Below are 20,044 nucleotides of genomic sequence, written 5' to 3'. Positions count from 1 at the left end.
CACCCAGATTTTTGGGAGGACCTTATTAGTCATTCATTTGACAAATATTTATTAAGTGTCCCTACTATGTGCCAGAAACTGTACATGCGACATGGCAGGGAGCAAAGTCCCTGCCCTCCTGGAGCTTCATAGTTCCATAGGAGAGGCAGACATTATTAGATAAATATATAAATAAGTAAATGCAATAGCCAGGCATGGTGGCTCACGCCTGTAATCCTAGCACTTTGGGAGGCCGAGGTAGGCAGGTCACTTGAGGTCAGGACTTAGAGACCAGCTTGACCTAGTAGAGACAGTCCTGTCTCTATTAAAAATACAAAAAAATTAGCTGGGCATGGTGGCGCACGCCTGTATCCCAGCTACTTGGGAGGCTGAGGCAGAATTGCTTGAACTGGGAGGTGGAGGTTATGACAAGCCGAGATCACGCCATTGCACTCCAGCCTGGGCAACAGAGCGAGACTCCGTCTCAAAAAAACAAAAAACCATCATATGCAGTTTTGGGGTCTGCACTAAGAGGAGCAAGAGCAGGGAATGGGAGGGTCATGGGGAGGACTATCCTTTCCTGTGTGCCACCACCCTCCCCACCTGCACAGATGCATCTTCCTCACTGGCCTCCGGGCCTCCACTTCTGCCCCTGAGCACAAGTCTATTCCCTTTTCAGCAGTCAGGGTTTTTTAAAAGCCCAAACCAAGTCCTGCCATGAAGGGCAACTGCAGTTAAAATGAACCCCACATTGCCCTGCACTAGCCCGGCCTCCTGAGCCTCTCCCCCTTGCTCCCTGTGCCTTCAGGTCTTCCAGCACGATGCCCAGCTTGCTCCTGCCTGGGGGCCTTTGCACTTGCTGTCCTGCTACCTACAACACTCTCCCCGTGGGCTCTTCAGATGGCCCCTTTGTCTCCTTCAGGTCTCAGCACATAGGTCACTTCCTCCCAGAGCCCTTCCCTAGCCACCCCATCCAAAGCAGACACCGTCTTCCACATTACCTTCTTTTATTTTCACCATCGCTCTTAATCATTATCTAAAGTTCTGGTTTATGAACGGACTTTTGTGCCTGCTTCTCCCCACTAGAATATCAGGACTACGAAGGCACTGAACCCTGCTGCATCCTTGGTGCCTAGAACAGTGCCAGGCACAGAGTAGGTGCTTAACAAATATTGTTAGATGAGATGGATGGATGGATGAAAGAAAGAGCTGGAAGGAAGGAAGGAAAGAAGGCAGGAAGGAAGGAAGAAGGAAGGAAGGGAGAGAAGGAAAGAGAGAAATAAAGAATAAGTGGCTGGAATGCAAGGTAGGTAGACGGAACGAAGGAAGAAAGGACAGGTAAGTGGATGGAAGGAAAGATGAATGAAATAATAGATGAATACACACATGGATGCATGGATGCATATATGGATGGATGAATGGATGGACGGATGCATGAGCAGATGAATGGGTAGGTGGATGGATGAATGCAAAATGGAGGAATGGATGGAAGAATGGATGGAAAGCAGCTATACAGTACAGAGAAGACTGAATGGGTGTTCTGACCATATGCTTATGAGCACAGGGTCCTGAATGCAGATCTCTCATGAGCACTGTTTTCTAAGCAGTGAAATAAGGTAAACCATGTAAAACATGTAGCAAGTGCTCAGTAATCATTAACCATGTTTATCATCAATATTTTAGTTGTTGTTAACCACTGTAATATATCTGTCTGGGTGATAACATTTTGCATAATGTTGGTCTGCCTGCCTACCTACCTACCTATTTTTCCTTCATGTTCTGCAATGATCCTATATTGTTTTAGGAATAAACACCACAGAAAGAGTTATGTTTAAAGATTCCCATCTCTCTCTAGCATGATCTTGGATTTCAAAGCCCTGACCAGGTAGAAGGGAAACTGAGTCACCAGCTGGGACCCTAGCCTGTTCCAGGCACCTACCCTCCCTCAGTCCCCTCCCACTAGACACACTCTGGAACATGAAATCCCCCAGGTTCATGCTCCCTTTGGAAGCACTGCTAAAGAAACCTCTCTGGAAACTGTGGCATGTTAAGAATTCCAGCCTGTTTGAGGAAGCACTCAGGCCACAGCCCAGGGGAAGCCCAGGCCCAACCCTCTACCTACAAGCCATACTCTTCCCTTCATGATCCACGACCCCCCCCAAAAAACATACCAATTTCTAGGTGCAAATTCAGTACCACAACCCACAGCAGCCAGATGGATCACCCCCAAATTTGAGAGACACTGGGAATGTACCATGTTGTGGGTACAACATTCACACTGGGGGACCCCAGAGGATAACCCCAAGATTCAGCAGCCATCCTTCAGGGAAACTAAAACAGACAAACAGGGCTCAGAGGATCACAAACTAAAGGCAACCTGGCATGGCACTGAGGTGTCATGAACAAGAAAAACAAGGAGCTTTTCTCAAGAACAGCCCCAGGAGAAGACTCACTTCTACACAAGGGGTAGATGCCCCAATTTGTGGATATTGGGTTGGCAAGGGAGCTATGTCTCACACGGACAGCTCTGGGTAGTACCAGCAAAAATAGGAATAACCACTATGGCTGCCCTTCATTGATCACTTCCCATGGGGAATCAGACGGCCAGATAGTAGTATTAATGACAGCGGCTGGCTGGGCGGGGTGGCTCACGCCTGTAATCCCAGCACTTTGGGAGGCCAAGGTGGGTGGATCACCTGACGTCAGGAGTTCAAGACCAGCCTGACCAACATGGTGAAACCCCATCTCTACGAAAAATATAAAATTAGCTGGGCGTGGTGGCACGTGCCTGTAATCCCAGTTACTCGGGAGGCTGAAGCAGAAGAATCGCTTGAATCCGGGAGGCGGAGGATACAGTGAGCCAAGATCACACCATTGCACTCCAGCCTGGGCAACAAGAGTGAGACTCTGTCTCAAAATAAATAAATAATAAATAAATAAATTACAGCAGCTACAGTTGATTATGATGATTGAGTGAGATACTGCATAGTAAGTGGTTAGCACAGGGTCTGGCTCAGTCTGTATTGTTGGTGTTGTTATAAATATACTAGATTAAGCTTGTCTAAACCACGGCCCTCGGGCTGCACGACGGCTTTAAATGCAGCCCAACACAAATTCATAAACTTTCTTAAAATGTTATGAGATTTTTTGAGGTTTTTTTTTTTAGCTCATCAACTATTGATAGTGTTAGTGTACTTTATGTGTGGCCCAAGACAATTTTTCTTCTTCCAATGTGGCCCAGGGAAGCCGAAAGATTGGACCCCTGTACTAGATGATGATCATGAGAAGGAGGAAGAGGCACTGACCATGTGCCTGGCTGTGCTAGGAGCCTTTACATGATAAAGGCACATCTACCCTATTAGGTAAGCCCTACCATTAGCCTCATTTTATACAGACGGAAACCAAGGATGGCCCAGGTTGTATGATGTATTGGTTCAAGGTCACACAGCTAGTACAGCGCAGCTTCACTTCCCTACAGATGTCTCCAACCCCAAACTCCCCTCTGAAAACCAGGCTCCATGACCTGCCCTGCCCTCTGGCTCCCCTAGCCCTTCCCTCTCTCTGGCCTTCTGGGATCCTGCAGTGTCCAGGTGACATCACGGCTTTCAGACCTTCTTGGAGGAAGCGGGCTGACCTTATCCTTCTCCCCTGGTGTCTCCAGCCTGTCCTCCAGAAGCCACTGCTGAAGTCAGCGGGGGAGGTGGAAGGGTTCTTGGTGAGCTCATTTTACAGGGGCCACCTCCTAGCCTGCTGGGACTGTCCGGTGGCTTTAACTTGGACAATGCCCAGGCCTCGGCAGGGACAGGAAGCATCCTGGAGTGATAAAGATCAGGACTGGTTTGAGAGTTTGCCCAGAGTGCTTTGTGTGAGTCAAACTCCCTGGCCCAAGCCCCGTTCTGAGCAGCTCCACGTCGGCTGTGCCTGGGGGAGGGGGTCTTCTCTGAAGCCTGTTGTCTAAATCCACTAGTTATCAATTACAGCATCCATAGAAGGGGCCCCTCTCTAAACAGTGCACAGACCTTCACTCATTTAATCCTCATAGCAACCCAGTTTTACAGAGCAGAAGCTGAAGTTCATATTGGGTAGTGATCTCCCTACGGTCACACAGCCGAGCGGTTACAGAGCCAGAGCTGGAATATAAGCCACCTCAGTATAAAGCCCACATTCTACATGTGCCCCAAGATACGGAGCTGAAATCTCAATCAATATGTATGTATGCAGGGTGTGATGAAAAGTCTAAATCACAGCCCAGAATATTAGCACCAGTTATCTTTAGAATGTGGGATTATGAATTTCATCTCCTTTTTATTTATCTGTACAGCCAGCCCTCAGTATCTGTGGGTTTCACATCCAAGGATTCAACCAAGCTTAGATGAAAAATATTGTTTTTAAAAAATGGATGGTTGTGTGTGTAATGAACATGTACAGACGTGTTTTTTTTTTGTCATTATTCCATAAACAATACAGTATAACATCTCTTTACCTAGCACTTACATTGGATTAGGTATCATAAGTAATCTAGAGATGATTTAAAGTACTTGAGAAGATATGCGTAGGTTATATGCAAATACTACACCATTTTATATACAGGACTTGAGCTTGCTCAGATTTCGGTATCTGAGGGAGATCTGGAACCAATCCCCTGAGTATACCAAGGGACAACTACATTTTTAAATGTTCAACAACAAAAACGAGGCCGGGCGCGGTGGCTCACACCTGTAGTACCAGCACTTTGGGAGGCTGAGGTGGGAAGATCACTTGAGTCCAGGAGTTCAAGACCAACCTGGGCAACAATGGGATATTCTGTCTCTGCAAAAAAATTTTAAAAATTAGCCGGCATGGTGGCACATGCCTGTAGTCCCAGCTACTCGGGAGGCTGAGGTGGGAGAATCGCCTGAGCCTGGGAGGTGAAGGCTGCAGTGAGCCATGATTGTACCACTGCACTCCTGCCTGGGTGACAAGGCAAGGAAGGCCCTGTCTCAACAAAACAAAACAACACAACACAAAACAAAACAATAAAACAATAAAAATGTATTGCTATATAATAAGGACAAAAAGAGCATAAAAATTATCAATTTGGAAGATAAAAAGAGAGTCATCTCATGCCCAACGCATGCATGGTGTGGAGGGGAGGCCAAGTAAGCAGGCGGGTCCCCCAAAGGATAAGATTATGTAATCAATAAAAGTCTGGGAATGTCTCAGTACTCCAGACAGCTCCATGCACACAGTGGGGGCTTTACTTAACATCACCACCCACCCAGATAGAATCGCACGGACACTCCATTTGTCCCAGTGTCCACCATGTGACCCTGCTAAGAGCTCCCAGCCAGGCTGAAAGACAGACATCAGCACCCCCATTCCATGGGTGTGGACGATGGGGCAGACACGGGAAACCATTCCCATGGCTGGGGAGAAAACAGAGCCAGGACATGACTGCGGGCTGCATGGCTCCAGACCCAGGCGGCGTCTTCTACTACAGGCTGCAGCTGGATTCACAGCAGAGCCACCTTCCCGGGGTGACTCAGGCCTCAGGGACAAGAACTGGATGGCACCCAGAGAGCCTCCAGGCATGCCCAACAGACTCCAACCAAAGCCAGGGAAGATGGCTCACACCTGCTCTGCTAGGTCAGCCAGCATTCTGGGCAATCCAAAAATTCCTCCATGCTTTTTGCTGCCTTCTCCCCTGCCCTGCCGCCCCCCTTCCTTACCTTTTAATGAATTAAAGGACAGAAAGGCAGAGGGGCTGTGATTAAGACATCTGCATCAAGGCAGGACTTGGAAGCATTACTACTGCCTTTCTCGAGTTAAATCTGACAGTAACCAGGCATCTCGCCTCTCCAAGAAGAAGGTGGTCTGCTGGTTGCCAAAGCATCCTGTCTCGTCCAAGTCTTTTTTTTTCTTTTGAGACGGAGTCTCGCTCTGTCGCCCAGGCTGGAGTGCAGTGGCACGATCTCGGCTCACTGCAAGCTCCGCCTCCCGGGTTCAAGCCATTCTCCTGCCTCAGCCTCCCAAGTAGCTGGGACTACAGGCACCTGCCACCACGCCCGGCTAATTTTTTGTATTTTTTAGTAGAGACAGGGTTTCACCGTGTTAGCCAGGATGGTCTCGATCTCCTGACCTCATGATCTGCCCACCTTGGCCTCCCAGAGTGCTGGGATTACAGGTGTGAGCCACCGCGCCCGGCCCTCATCCAAGTCTTAAGTGTGTCAAGGGAAACTGTTTTGCTTCAAGGCTGGGGGACAATGGGGCTGAGGCTGGGATCAGAGCCCTAGGCCTGCTGCTTTCTGCCTCCTCTTCTCTGTCCTCCTTGAGGGCGGAGGCCAGGCCCCAGGCAGCTCTGAGGCCCAAGGCCCAGTGCAGGCCTTGGTAAACAGTAGATGCTCAACAAATAACAAAGATGAAAATGATCAACTATCCCAAGAGAAGAAAGGACACACTGCACTGGAACTTCTGATGGGAGAGAAGGTATTTCTGATGGAGTCAGAGCTTTGCAGGAGAAATGAGTTCAAACACAGGCTCTGCTGCCTCTTACCCCAAGCTTATGACATTGAGGAGGGCTTTACCTCTCTGAGCCTCCGTTTCCTCAACTGTAAAGGGGGTTGTAATACCAACTGCCTGAGTCATTCCGAGGATTTGACAAGAAGGCACCTAACATAGTACCTCCCTAACAACGGACTTGGCACACAGTAGGCCCTGTCAGCAAATTGTGATTTTTCTTTTAAAAGGCTGGTTTTAATTCTTCCCAGAATATATGGCAGAAATAAGAGGCTCTAGAATCTACCTATCCAGTTCCTTGTCCTCCTGTAAAAAAAAGGTCCAGAGAGGGGAGGGGGTATACGCAAGAACACACAGCACAGAAGCTGGACTAAAACTCAGAAGGCCTGACTTCAGGCCTAGAACCCATTCATTCATTCATTCATTCATTCATTCATTCGTGACAGGCTCTTGCTCTGTCACCCAGGCTGGAGTGCAGTGGCACAATCACAGCTCACTGCAGCCTCAAACTCCCTGGCTCAAGCTATCCTCATGCCTCAGCTTCCCGAGCAGTTGAGACTACAGGTGTGCACCATCACGCCTGGTTAATTTTTTTAATTTTTTGTAGAGACAGGGTCTCACTCTGTTGCCCAGGCTGGTCTCAAACTCCTGGGCTCAAGCAATCCTTCCACCTCGGCCTCCCAAAGCACTAAGATCACAGGCGTGAGCCACCATGCCCAGCCCAGGACTCATTTTAATACACTCTATATTCTCTCTGACGGCCTAGAACCTCTTCACGTGATAAGCACAGTCCCAGGTGTGCAGGTAGGCAGGCATTCCAGAAACAAAGACAAGCACTTTCCAGTGCTGGGGCCTAAAATGAAAGGGAAAGACAAACTTGGGCAGCTTCCCAGGCCAAAGGACACTGGGAGTTCCCTAACCAAGTCACTCCCCAGCCCTGCCCAGGGCACTGGGCAAGGCTAAGTGGGCAGTGCCGCCAAGACCCAGGCTTCAAGTCCAGACAGGCCAGGCGGTGTGACTGTACAGTGACCTCGGTGCACCCAATGCACCCGCTGGGCTCCCCTTCTGCAGGGAGGCCCTGCAGACCCAAAATTTCCTTCCCTCGGCAGTGCTCGCTAAGCCATCGGCAAACAGGACTCCCCAGAAAAGGCTTTCCTCCCTGAGGAAGCAAAACAGAAAGGAAAGAACTGTCAACACAAAGTCAGCTGGGAGCCTCAGCCCTGACCCGGGGCCTGTGAAAATACAGCTGTTTCTCCAACAGGCAGGGGTATTGCACTGGAATGAGATTCTCATGTATTAATAACAAAGCTCTAGTCCTCCCTGCCTGCCACTAGCTGGAAAGCAAGGCGTTTCACCTCTTGGAGCCTCAGTTTTCTCATCTGTAAAATGGGAATAACGCTACCATCTTTCTTCATAGGTTGTTATGAGGATCCTATAAACACACAAAATCTATGTCAGAGGAACTGGTCTATAAGAAGCAGTGAATCAATGTTAGTTTTTACTTTTTATTACTGCCATTGTTGCTATTTCTGCTACTACAACAAACAAGGAAGATTTATATTATGATTTATAAAATAATTCTTTGGGACAACTTACACACATTTTTTTAAAACCTTAAGCTCATCCCTTTTTTTTTTTTTTTTTTTTTGAGATGGAGTTTTGCTCTTATTGCCCAAGCTGCAGTGCAATGGCACAATCTTGGCTCACTGCAACCTACACCTCGTGGGTTCAAGCAATTCTCCCGCCTCAGCCTCCTGAGTAGCTGGGATTACAGGTGTGCGCCACCATGCCCGGCTGATTTTTTGTATTTTTAGCAAAGACAGGGTTTCACCATGTTGGCCAGGCTGGTCTCGAACTCCTGACCTTGTGATCTGCCTGCCTTGGCCTCCCAAAGTGCTGGGATTACAGGTGTGAGCTACTGCGCCTGGCCTAAGCTCATCTTTTTATGGGAGGGAGGTCTCCCGTTTTTTATTTAAAATGGAGTTTCACTCTTGTCACCCAGGCTGGCATGCATTGGTGTGATCTCAGTTCACTGCAACCTCAGACTCCCAGGTTCAAGCGATTCTCCCGCTTCAGCCTCCCGAGTAGCTGGTATTACAAGTGTGCGCCACCATGCCTGGCTAATTTTTGTATTTTTAGTAGAGACAGGGTTTCACCACATTGGCCAGGCTGGTCTCGAACTCCTGACCTCAGGTGATCTGTCTGCCTCAGCCTTCCAAAATGCTGGCATTACAGATGTGAGCCACCGTGCCCAGCTGAGGTCTCCCATTTTTTTTAAGAGCCTACTATGTGCCAGAGACTTTATAAATGGTTGCTGTATCTAATCTTACAATGACCTCACGGAAGAAATTTTGTCATCTTCTTTCTGCAGAAGAACTGAGGCTCAGGGAGGTAAAATCACTCATGCAAAGCCACACAGCATCAACATGTGGGAACAGGATCTAACACTAGGATTTTTCGGCTCTGTCTATCCTGCTTCACCACCAGAGGGGCACCAGCAGGAGAGATTCAGAGCATGGTGGCTGGAGTCAGGCTACATGGATCCACATTCCCCATTCCCAGTAGTATGGTCCTGGGAAAGTGACTCCTTCTCCGAGCCTCCGTTTCCTCACCTGTAAAACGGAGTCACAAGAATCAAATACAACAATGTATAGGGGTAGGGCATGGTGGCTCACACCTGTAATCCCAGCACTTTGGGAGGCTGAGGCGGAAGAATCACTTCAGACTAGGAGTTCAAGACTAGCTCGGACAACATAGCAAGATCCTATCTCTACAAAAAATTTTTTTAATTAGCTGGACATGGTGGCGCATTCCTTTGGTCCCAGCTACTCAGAAGGCTGAGGAGAGAGAATCACTTGAGCCTGGGAAATGGAAGTTGCAGTGAGCTGTGATAGCGCCACTGGACCCCAGCCTGGGTGACAGAACAATACCCTGTCTCAAAAATAACAAATAAAAAAAAAAGTACATAGGAAAATGATGAGCACAGAGCCTAGGACAGAGTTAATACTCACTTGTTATTTTTGGTTTTTGTGGGGTTTGTTTGTTTGTTGTTTTTTGTTGAGACAGAGTCTCCCTCTGTCTCCCAGGCTGGAGTGCAGTAGCACAATCTCAGCTCACTGCAACCTCTGCCTCCCAGGTTCAAGCAATTCTCCTGCCTCAGCCTCCCAAGTAGCTAGGACTATAGGCATGCACCGCCATGCCTAGCTAATTTTTGTATTTTTAGTAGAGACAGGGTTTTGCCATGTTGGCCAGGCTGGTCTCAAAATCCTGACCGCAAGTGATCTGTCTGCCTTGGCCTCCCAAAGTGCTGGGATTACAGATGTGAGCCACCATGTCCAGCCCTATTTTTGTTTTACTACAATAACATTATTATTCTCAAAAGTGGGGTCTGCATAAAGATGAGCGGCAGCCTCAGTTATCTCCTGCAAACTTCTTTTTTTTTTTTTTTTTTTGAGACAGAGTCTTGCTCTGTCACCCAGGCTGGAGTGCAGTGGCGCGATCTTGGCTCACTGCAAGCTCCGCCTCCCGGGTTCACGCCATTCTCCTGCCTCAGCCTCCTGAGTAGCTGGGACTACAGGTGCCCGCCACCATGCCCAGCTAATTTTTTTGTATTTTTAGTAGAGACGGGGCTTCACCATGTTAGCCAGGATGGTCTTGATCTCCTGACCTCGTGATCTGCCCGCCTCATGCTCCCAAAGTGCTGGGATTACAGGTGTGAGCCACCGCACCCAGCCTATCTCCTGCAAACTTCTAAAGGCAAAGAGTCCAGGCAGAAGCCAGCGCACAGGTCAAGGGCTGTCATTTCTCACCACCAATGACACAGTGGCCCATCTGAAGAATGTGCAGACAGGAAACGCTAAGAGAAGTGGAGCCAGCTGCCCAGGGTCACACAGCAAGCAACCCCAGATGCTCCCTCCCCACCCAGCTTACTTTGGAAACCCACCCCTGACACCCAGCAGATTCTCATTCTCCCCAGACTTGGCATGAGATCAATACGATACCTTTTTTTTTTTTTTTTTTTTGAGATGGAGTTTCACTCTTGTTGCCCAGGCTGGAGTGCAGTGGCGTGATCTTGGCTCACTGCAAGATCCGCCTCCCAGGTCCAAGTGATTCTCCTGCTTCAGCCTCCCAAGTAGCTGGGATGACAGGTGTCTGCCACCAAGCCCAGCTAATTTTTTGTATGTTTAGTAGAGATGGGGTTTCACCATGTTGGGCAGGCTGGTCTCTAACTCCTGACCTCAGGTTATCCATCCGCCTCGGACTCCCAGTACATGATACATTTTTATGGAGAGATGCCCAACTGAAGGAGAGAGTGAGTGGCCTCTAACCGTGCAGCTAGCTCAGTGACCCCCGCGGATACTCATAAACCCGGGCTCCCAGAAGCCTGCTGAGTGCATTCATAGTGGCACCATGTGAATACTTCTTAGATCAGAGCTCCCCATGACTCTTCTCTGGCTGGGTCAGGGCTGCTTCAGGACTCAGGAGGGCTGTGTGGTTGGTAAAGGCACTTTGGCCATCCTCAAAGGCCTGCTCTGGGCTGACCCATATCAGCTAAAGCAGAAGGGGAAAGCGCACCAGCTCAGAAGCAGGGCCCCAAAAAGCATCTGCTTCTCATCACTCTTTCCCCCGAGGCCCTGGTGGCTCCCAGGAAGGGAAGCAACCTCTCTGGGCCTCCGCAGACTAATAATAATACTAATAATCCTAACAATACTAGCTAAGGCTCATGTAAATTAATTAGCAAGTACTATATGTTAACACATTTAATGCTTGTCAACCTCATGAAGCAGACTCTATTATTACTCCCAGCTTACAGATGAGAAAACTGAGGCCCAGAGTGGTTAACTGCCTTGCATAAGGCCACACAGCTGGTAAACGGTGGAGCTAGGATTTGAATCCAAGCAGTCTGGCTCCAGGTTCCCTGCAATATTCCCAAGGGAATGGGTGGCGGAATTCCTCATTCTGCCCCTATCAGGACCCCCTCAGCGCCATGCCAATCCTCACAGCCACCATCTGGTTATCATCTACCTCATGCCAAGCATTTCACAGTCCTCGTTAATGGGCACAAGCACACTGTGTCCCTTTCACAGACAGGCAAACTGAGGCTGAGGGATGTGATGAGGCTGATCAAAAGTCACGTGGCCCATAACGGGCAGAGCGGGGATTCAAACCCAGGCCTATCCCTCCCAGTCTCACCTTGGCGTTGCTGCATTCTCTCACTCTACTGGCTACAGGTATCACTGCTCAGCGGATTGCAAAAATCATCATCAAGACAATCATCCCTCATTTCCCACCTCACCTCACAGGTATAAAGCACCTTCTTATGCAGTAATATCTCTGAGCTTCCCAGCAGCTCGCCAGAGAAGACAAATTATTCCCATTTTCCAGATAAGGAAACTGAGACTTAGTCGGTGAACTGCCTGTCTCTGGTTATAGACTCAAACCAGGTCTCCTTATCCAGAGCCTCTGCTCTGCGACCACTTGTCCCACACAAATCATGAGCCATGATTCTTACCCATGCCCTCCAGGCAGACCCTCTACTCCTGCAAAGACCCGTCCTACCCCATCAGAAACATAATTGTGGCCGGTTCTATTATTGCTCAGCAAATATTTTTTCAGCCTCCATGAGAGTAGACTTCAACTCATTGATGTCAGGCTTGCCATGTGACTTGCTTCAGCCTATAGCATGAGAGCAGAAGTGACAGCTTCTCAATTCAGAACAGAGGCTTCTGTTGTCTACCACAGAAGAGCATGCCCTGGCTGGCTGCCACCCTTCAGCCTGTGAATCTGGATGAAGATTCACGAGCCAGACCTGAACCCAATCCAAAGCCTAGGGCCAGCCTTGCTGGCGAAGCCTAGCTAAGGTCAGCCAAGCTACCTGCTGACTCGTGAGCATGAAACAAATGTTTGCTGTTAAAGGCCACTGCGATGTAGGAGATGTTTGTTACACAGTGTCATCACAGAAAAGCTTGACTAATGCAGGGACCACGTATGTCCAGAAAGACTCGTGTGTACATGGGCAAATATCTTCCGAGACAGAGTCTCCAGCAGTTGGTATTAAAACCCAAGGGCCAGGCTGGGTGTGGTGGCTCACATCTGTAATCCTAGCACTTTGGGAGGCTGAGGCAGCAGGATCGCTTGAGGAGTTTGAAACCAGCCTGGGTAATGTGGCAAAATCTCGTCTCTACAAAAACACAAAAAATTAGCCAGGCGTGGTGGTGCATGCCTATAATCCCAGCTACTTGGGAGGCTGAGGTGGGAGGACCACCTGAGCCCGGGAGGTCGAGACTGCAGTGAACTGAGATCGCACCACTGCATTCCAGCCTGGATGAAAGAGCAAGACCCTGTCTCAAAACAAAAACAACAACAAAAAGAACCCCAACGGCAACAAAATATTGTCACTTATAAGAACTCTCACCTTCCCACAGGCCAGAGGCCATGTCCTATGGCCAAAGACAAGAGACAGCCAAACACTGTTCCTTCTCTCTGAAACGTACAAAGAGGCTGACTCTCGCACAGCTGTGGTAAGAGTGTGAAAGGTATAGCCACTCTGCTGGGAAATTGGGCAGGTCAGATCAATGTTCTAAACACCCTTCATCCCCAAAGTTTCACATCCTGGAAATCTGTCCTCCAGCCTACTGCAACAAAAGTGCAAAGACATGTCAACAGGGATGTTTACTGCAGCACTGTGTCATAGCAAAAAAAAAAAAAAAAAAAGAAAAAACCTGAAAAACAACTCAGTGTCCATCAACAGGGGATCGGTTAAATAAGCTCATAGCACCTTCATGCACTGGAAATTATTCAGTTTTTTTCTTTTTTTTTTTTTTTTTGAGACGGAGTCTTGCCCTGTCACCCAGGCTGAAGTGCGGTGGTGCGATCTCAGCTCACTGCAACATCCGCCTTCCTGGGTTCAAGAAATTCTCCTGCCTCAGCCTCCCAAGTAGCTGGGATTACAGGTGCGCGCCACCATGCCCGGCTAATTTTTGTATTTTTAGTAGAGATGGGGTTTCACCATGTTGACCAGGCTGGTCTTGAACCCCTGACCTCAAGCGATCCGCCCGGCCTCCCAAAGTGCTGGGATTACAGGCCTGAGCCACCACAGCTGGCCTTATTCAGTTTTTAAAAATAATGAGGTAAATCAACACATTCTGAAATGGGAAAGTACCTAAATCTATTTTTAATTCATGTGTGAAATTATTTGTTTTATTTTATGTATTTATTTTTATTTATTTATTTATTTTTTTGAGACGGAGTCTCACTCTGTCACCAGGCTGGAGTGCAGTGGTGTGATCGCGATTCACTGCAACCTCCCTCCCAGGTTCAAGTGATCCTCCTGCCTCAGCCCCCCGAGTAGCTGGGACTACAGGCGCCACTACACCTGGCTAATTCTTGTATTTTTAGTAGAGATGGGGTTTCACCATGTTGGCCAGGCTGGTTTCGAACTCCTGACCTCAAATGATCCACCTGCCTCGGGGCCCCAAAGTGCTGGGATTACAGGTGTGAGCCACCGCACCCAGCCGTATTTCATATTCTTAATGGAGACATGGCTATAGAACATTTCAAAGGTCACTTAACTGAGCAATTAACAAATGTAGCTGTGATAGCTTCTGCCCAGTAGTCAAGTCCATAATTATTTGCTTACTTGTCTCACCTTGCCTTGCCCCCTTCCTTCTTCTCGTACAGTTGACCAGAGGATTCCTAAGGGCAGGTGATCTTTTGAATTTTTCACAAGTAGAGTGCCTGCCCACATAAGATGCTCAATAAAATATTCATTGCATTGAAGGAAAATACATATATATGTGTGTGTGTGTGTGTATGTGCCTCGATTGTTTGTTAGCTTCCTTTTATTTTTACTTTTTGAGACAGAGTCTCACTCTGTTGCCCAGGCTGGAGTGCAGTGGCACCATCTAGCTCACTGCAAACTCCGCCTCCCAGGTTCAAGTGATTCTCATGCCTCAGCCTCCTGAATAGCTGGGATTACAGGCAACCGCCATCACGCCTGGCTAATTTTATTTTATTTTATTTATTTTTTTTTTTAGTAGAGATGGGGTTTCACCATGTTGGCCATGCTGGTCTCAAACTCCTGCCCTCAAGTGATCTGCCCACCTCGGACTCCCAAAGTGCTGAGATTGCAGGTGTGAGTCACTGTGCTTGACGAGCTTCCTTTTATTTTTAATTTTAATTTTTTTAAATTTTTATGTATTTATGTATTTATTTATTTGAGACAAGGTCTTACTCTGTCTCAGGCTAAAGTGCAGTGGTGCAATCAAAGCTCACTGCAGCATCGAACTCCTGAGCTCAAGCAATCCTCCTGTCTCAGCCTCTGAATTAGCTGGGACACAGCCTGACACACTGCCAGGCTAATTTTTTTTCTTTTTTCTTTTTTTTTTTTTTTTGAGACGAAGTTTTGTTCTATCGCTCAGGCTGGAGTGCAGTGGCACAATCTCGGCTCAGGGCAACCTCCGCCTCCCGGGTTCAAGCAATTCTGCTGCCTCAGCCTCCCAAGTAGCTGGGATTACAGGCATGTGCCACCATACCTGGCTATTTTTTTGTTTTGTTTTGTATTTTCAGTAGAGAGAGGGCTTTTCCATGTTGGCTAGGCTAATCTCGAACTCCTGACCTCAGGTGATTCACCTGCCTCTGCCTCCCAAAGTGCTGGAATTACAGGCGTGAGCCACTGTGCCTGACCGCCAGACTAATTTTTAAACTTTTTTTTTTTTTGAGACAGAGTCTTGCTCTGTCATCCAGGCTGGATTGCAATGGCATGATCTCAGGTCACCACAACCTCCACCTCCCGGGTTCAAGCGATTCTCTTGCCTCAGCCTCCCGAGTAGCTGGGATTACAGGTGCCCTGCCACCACGCCTGGCTGATTTTTGTATTTTTAGTATAGACGGGGTTTCACCATGTTGGCCAGGCTGCTCTCGAACTCCTCACCTCAGGTGATCCGCCCACCTCGGCCTCCCAAAGTGCTGAGATTACAGGCATGAGCCAACTCATCCGGTCTTAAATTGTTTTTTCAGAGACAGAGTCTCGCTATGTTGCCCAGGCTGGTCTCAAACTCCTGGGCTCAAGCAATACTCCCATCTCAGCCTCCCAAAGCGCTGGGATTACAGACGGGAGCCACTGTGCTTGGCCTTAGCTTCTTCTTAAATGGCAGCAGTTTGAGTAGTGAGGACAGGCAGAAGCACCCCTCCTTGTGTTGGGAACCAAGTAAGCGGGAAAGGCATGGCTTTGAGGCAGACAGCTTAGGGTTCAAATCCCAGCTCTTCCACTTACCCGCTGCGTGACCTCGCAGCAAATCAATAACCTCTTGAAGCCTCAGTTTCATGCACTGTAAAGTTGAGGGTCTCGAAAACAGGCACCACCGGGTTTGTTGTAGAATATTAAAAAAAATAGGCCGGGTGCCTGTAATCTGGCTGGCTCCCTCCCTTCTATCCCTGCCTCCTCCTGGAAGGCTCCTTCAATTTATCCCTTCCACACCCAACTCAAACCCACCTTCCTCTGTTGTTTCTTTACTGCTTAATCTGAACCCAAATATTCACTAGTTGCAAGTTGGAAGGGAGTTCAAATTCCTGCTTTGCCACTGCTGCCTGGCAAAGGCCTCACTATGCCACAGAGGGCTGCATCAGTGAAATGGGGATAATGTGCCCCGTGTCTCCCCACAGGAAGTCCTTGAGGACTGGCATGTTTTATACCTACCCCTGAACAGGCAGAGGGTTCTAAAGCAGGTTTGCTAAACTGAATTCAGTACTGATACCACCCCCTCTGAGGGGTTTCCTTACCCCAGGTAGACTGTTACACCCACCTTGAGGAAGGGATCTTCAAAATGAGTGGCTCTCTAAGTGTAACACTGATCAATGTCAAAGTTGTCAGCGAGCACCCCTCAACACCATTGGTCTCTACGTCCAGTCCACCGCGGTCTCTCACCAGGATTTTTCTTTTTTTTTTTTTTTTGAGACGGAGTCTCGATCTGTCGCGCAGGCTGGAGTGCAGTGGCATGATCTCGGTTTACTGCAAGCTCTGCCTCCCGGGTTCATGCCATTCTCCTGCCTCAGCCTCCCGAGTAGCCAGGAGTACGGGCACCTGCCCCACGCCTGGCTAGTTTTTTTTGTATTTTTAGTAGAGACGGGGTTTCACCATGTTAGCCAGTATGGTCTCAATCTCCTGACTTTGTGATCGGCCTGCCTTGGCCTCCCAAAGTGCTGGGATTACAGGCGTGAGCCACCACGCCTGGCCTCTCACCTGGATTTTTCTAGCAGCCTGCTTACTGGCCCCCAACCTCCTGGCATGACCCTCCGATCATCAAGCCTCCCCACACCAGCCAGGGCAAGCTTCCCAAAACACACATATGATCCTGCCCCTCACCTGCAGAGACCCTTCCACTGTGATCCACAGCGCCCCACGCTCCAGGAATAAAGTCCAAACCACTAAGCATGGCTGGCCTGGCCCCAGTCAACACCCTAGGCACTCCCCTACCTCCAGGCTTCTGCACAAGCTGTTCCATTTCTGCAGCCCATAACACCAACCTCTTCCCACTGGCTGTCGAGAAAACTAAACTCTCTGACCCCCATCCCTCCTTATAGCCAAAGGCATCAGCCCCTCCTCCTATGATCATAGTTCTCCCCTTCCAGACAAGTGCATATGTTCACAAAGACTTTCAGGGCATAAAGTATCCCCTTAAGGATGTGGCTTCTAGCCTCATCTTTGACACAGTGTCTTGAAATATTTGTTGAAGGAACAAATGATAAATAAATGAATGAATGCACACATAAAATATCCCTGTGAGGCTCTGTTTCTGAGTTGGTCAGAGATGTAGCCTGGTGAGGAGAAATGCTCAGAGCCAGACAACTGGCTCCTTCATTCTCCTGCCAAGTTCAGCCTTCAATAAAAAACAGCCCCGGCCGGGCGCGGTGGCTCATGCCTGCAATCCCAGCACTTTGGGAGGCGGAGACGGGAGGATCACCTAAGGTTAGGAGTTTGGGATCAGCCTGGCCAACATGGTGAAACCCTATCTCTACTAAAAATACAAAAATTAGCCAGGCAGAGTGGCGGGCATCTGTAATCCCAGCTACTCCGGAGGCTGAGGCAGGAGAATCGCTTGAACCCGGGAAGCAGAGGTCGCAGTGAGCCGAGATCACGCCATTGCACTCTAGCCTGGGCTACAGAGCGAGACTCCATCTCAAAAAACAAAACAAAACAAAACAAAACAAAACGAACAAAAAAAAAACAGCCCCTAGGACCTCCAGTGGGGGTAGGGGCAGCTTCCAGCCTCTGAACCTAGGGTAAGAACTGTATCCCCAACATCAAGAATCAGTACTAGACTGCAGGGCAAGCCGACTGCTCCATAGCTGGAAAATAACTCCAAGAGGACAGATCCTGAGTTGCCCTAGGCCACACCATTTCTACAGTGCTCCTGACATAGGTGCTCAATACACACTGGTTGATGGAGCCAGCCAGTTCTATGTGCCCAGCTGAAATATGTGTCCAGACACTGCATTGAAACTCTGCACTTCTCTTGGGTAATTGCACCCTTGTCAAGCATGCAAATCCTTCAAAAAGGATCCCCCTGCCAGAACTACCAAGATCTGGGCTTGTGTCTGTACAAATTCCTCGGGAACTGTCCCTGGCTGCAACAGGAAGGAAGGAGGCGCCAGAGTCTGGGGGTGCACACGTTTGTCCAGGAACCTTGATGGATTAGCAGAGGGAAAGCCAGACCAAGGGCGAAGCCTTGTCCAAATGTCTTGGTTACTCATTAGCCAAACCTCAGAGCTTCTCTCTGCAAGGGGGGATGAGAGGGGCAATTAACCCATTTGGAAGAAAGGTTAAGCTAAATAGCTCTCTAATCCTGCAGTTTCAAAAGATAGCAAGTAGGGTTTCTGGAATCTTTAGATACTGTAAGGCAAGCACAGGGGATGGGGCATGGCAAAGGAGAGGCCACAGACTTAGGGGGCACTGATACTTACAGAGCCCCTACCTGTTTCACACCCTTCATTCCGACCCATCCTGCCAGCCTCCTAGAAGAGGGAGGATGCAGACCCTCCTAGGCCAAGCCCATTTTGCCCAGAGGGTCCCTATCTGGACTCAAATAGGTTAAGTGTTTTGCCCACGGTCACAAAAAAGATGCAAACAAAGTGTTTTTCTTTGTGCAACAGGTACAGTCCTTTCCCTTCCAAAAGATAATGGCTGCTCCTGGCTAGAGAAAGTTCAGTCCCGGCAGGCAGGAAGCCCTGGCCACCTAGGCGTCGCGCGGTGGAGGTCACACGCCTGCTCCGGGACTGGACAAACAGCAGGGTTTTAGGGCGCGGCGCCCCCACTCCCAGGCGAGTGTGTGCCAGCAGGGTGAAAAGGTCAGGCTCGGGTGGGGGTCAACGAGCCGCTTCCCATTCCGAGGGCCCCACCCGTGAGCCCGGGTGGGCCGCGCCGCCATCGGGGCGGGGACCACGCGGGCCTGCCTGTGAACAGGGGGACTGAGGCTTAATCCCATCAGGGCGCCTCCGCCCTGGGAAGACGAGCGGAGGGGGGCGCAGACCAGGCCAAGAGGACGCGTCCGGAGCCTCCGCGTCCGAGGGACCCCGCGCGCCGCCCCTCTCACGCCCCCCGAACCACCCCGCTGTCCTCCGGGCTCCCCTCGACCCGGGTTCCGTCTCGCTCGCCGCCCTTGCTTCCCACTGTCCACCTCCGGGGCCTCCAACCCGCACAGATGTCCAGACCCTAGCAGCTCCAGGCTGAGTAACCCAGATCTCCAGCGATCCCTCAGCTTCTAGCCACCGGATCTCTCTGAATCCATTCCCAAGGCTCAGGCTGGCGTGGGAGGAGATTGATCCTCTCGCTCCCAGTCTCGAATCACCCTCCGCCGTCACCCCTGACTGGGGATCCAGTGGGATCCCAGGCCTCCAGCGCCCGATCCCCTCCAGGGATCGACTCCCAAGTCGCCAACCGGGTGGCACGTGATCCATTGGTTGCCCTGTGCGGGATCTTCCCGCGGGATCCACTCTCAAGTCTCGGGAGTCGGATTCCCCGGCTCCCAAACCGGGATCCTCCCTCCTCGCAGACCCAGAGTCTGGGGAAATCCTCCGGGTCCCCGCCTCTTCCCCGGCCAACTTTGCCAACTTTTCTCCCGGGGCCTCGGCCGGGCAGAAACTTGGCGGCCCTCGCCCGCCGCCGTCACCCCCAGCTACCTCGCCGGCCGGGAACAGGAGGCGGCCAGCCGGCCCCCACTCCCCGCAGCCGCTGCGCAACCTACCGTAGAGCCACCGCCAGCTCGCGTCGCGCCGCCACCTGCCCGCAGAAGCGGCACCTGCCCTAGGAGCCGGCAGCCCCGCGCAGCCTAGCCTGCTGGGGGCGGGGCCTCGGGCGGGGACGCGCCCCCGTCACCATGGGAACTGCGGCCGGCCGCGCCTGCGCGGAGGGGAGCAGAGCCGGCAGGACCCGAGTCGGCAGTGGCGCCTGGGCCTGGGACCTCTCCGGCGGGTCAGAGGTCACGACTCGCTTGGACACCCCTGCCGGAAGCGCTCCCGCCCCTCGAGGCCCGACCCCGCTCTATCCAACTGGGAACTTTGCTCCCGGTCCCCT

The 20,044-nt window shown here is 50.2% G+C and overlaps 1 protein-coding gene across 4 annotated transcripts in view; it reads right to left on the bottom strand.

Moving 5' to 3' along the window:
• KIAA1671 (KIAA1671 ortholog) overlaps positions 1–19,827 on the bottom strand; it is a 241,817-nt gene extending 221,990 nt beyond the window's left edge. For 2 of the 4 annotated variants that reach the window (XM_024240030.3, XM_054543230.2), the window contains exon 1: positions 19,716–19,827. The gene's annotated coding sequence lies outside the window, so the exon portion shown is untranslated. Of the gene's footprint in view, positions 1–18,446; positions 18,531–19,715 lie in introns of those variants that run through there. The other 2 variants (XM_024240031.3, XM_054543229.2) reach the window with 2 other exon arrangements.
• Positions 19,828–20,044: the final 217 nt, after the last annotated feature.

Source organism: Pongo abelii, chromosome 23 (genome assembly GCF_028885655.2).
Source record: "Pongo abelii isolate AG06213 chromosome 23, NHGRI_mPonAbe1-v2.0_pri, whole genome shotgun sequence".
Taxonomy (NCBI): domain Eukaryota; kingdom Metazoa; phylum Chordata; class Mammalia; order Primates; family Hominidae; genus Pongo; species Pongo abelii.
The sequence above is the reverse complement of the archived record's forward strand: the minus strand, read 5'-3'. Positions and strand labels throughout refer to the sequence as shown.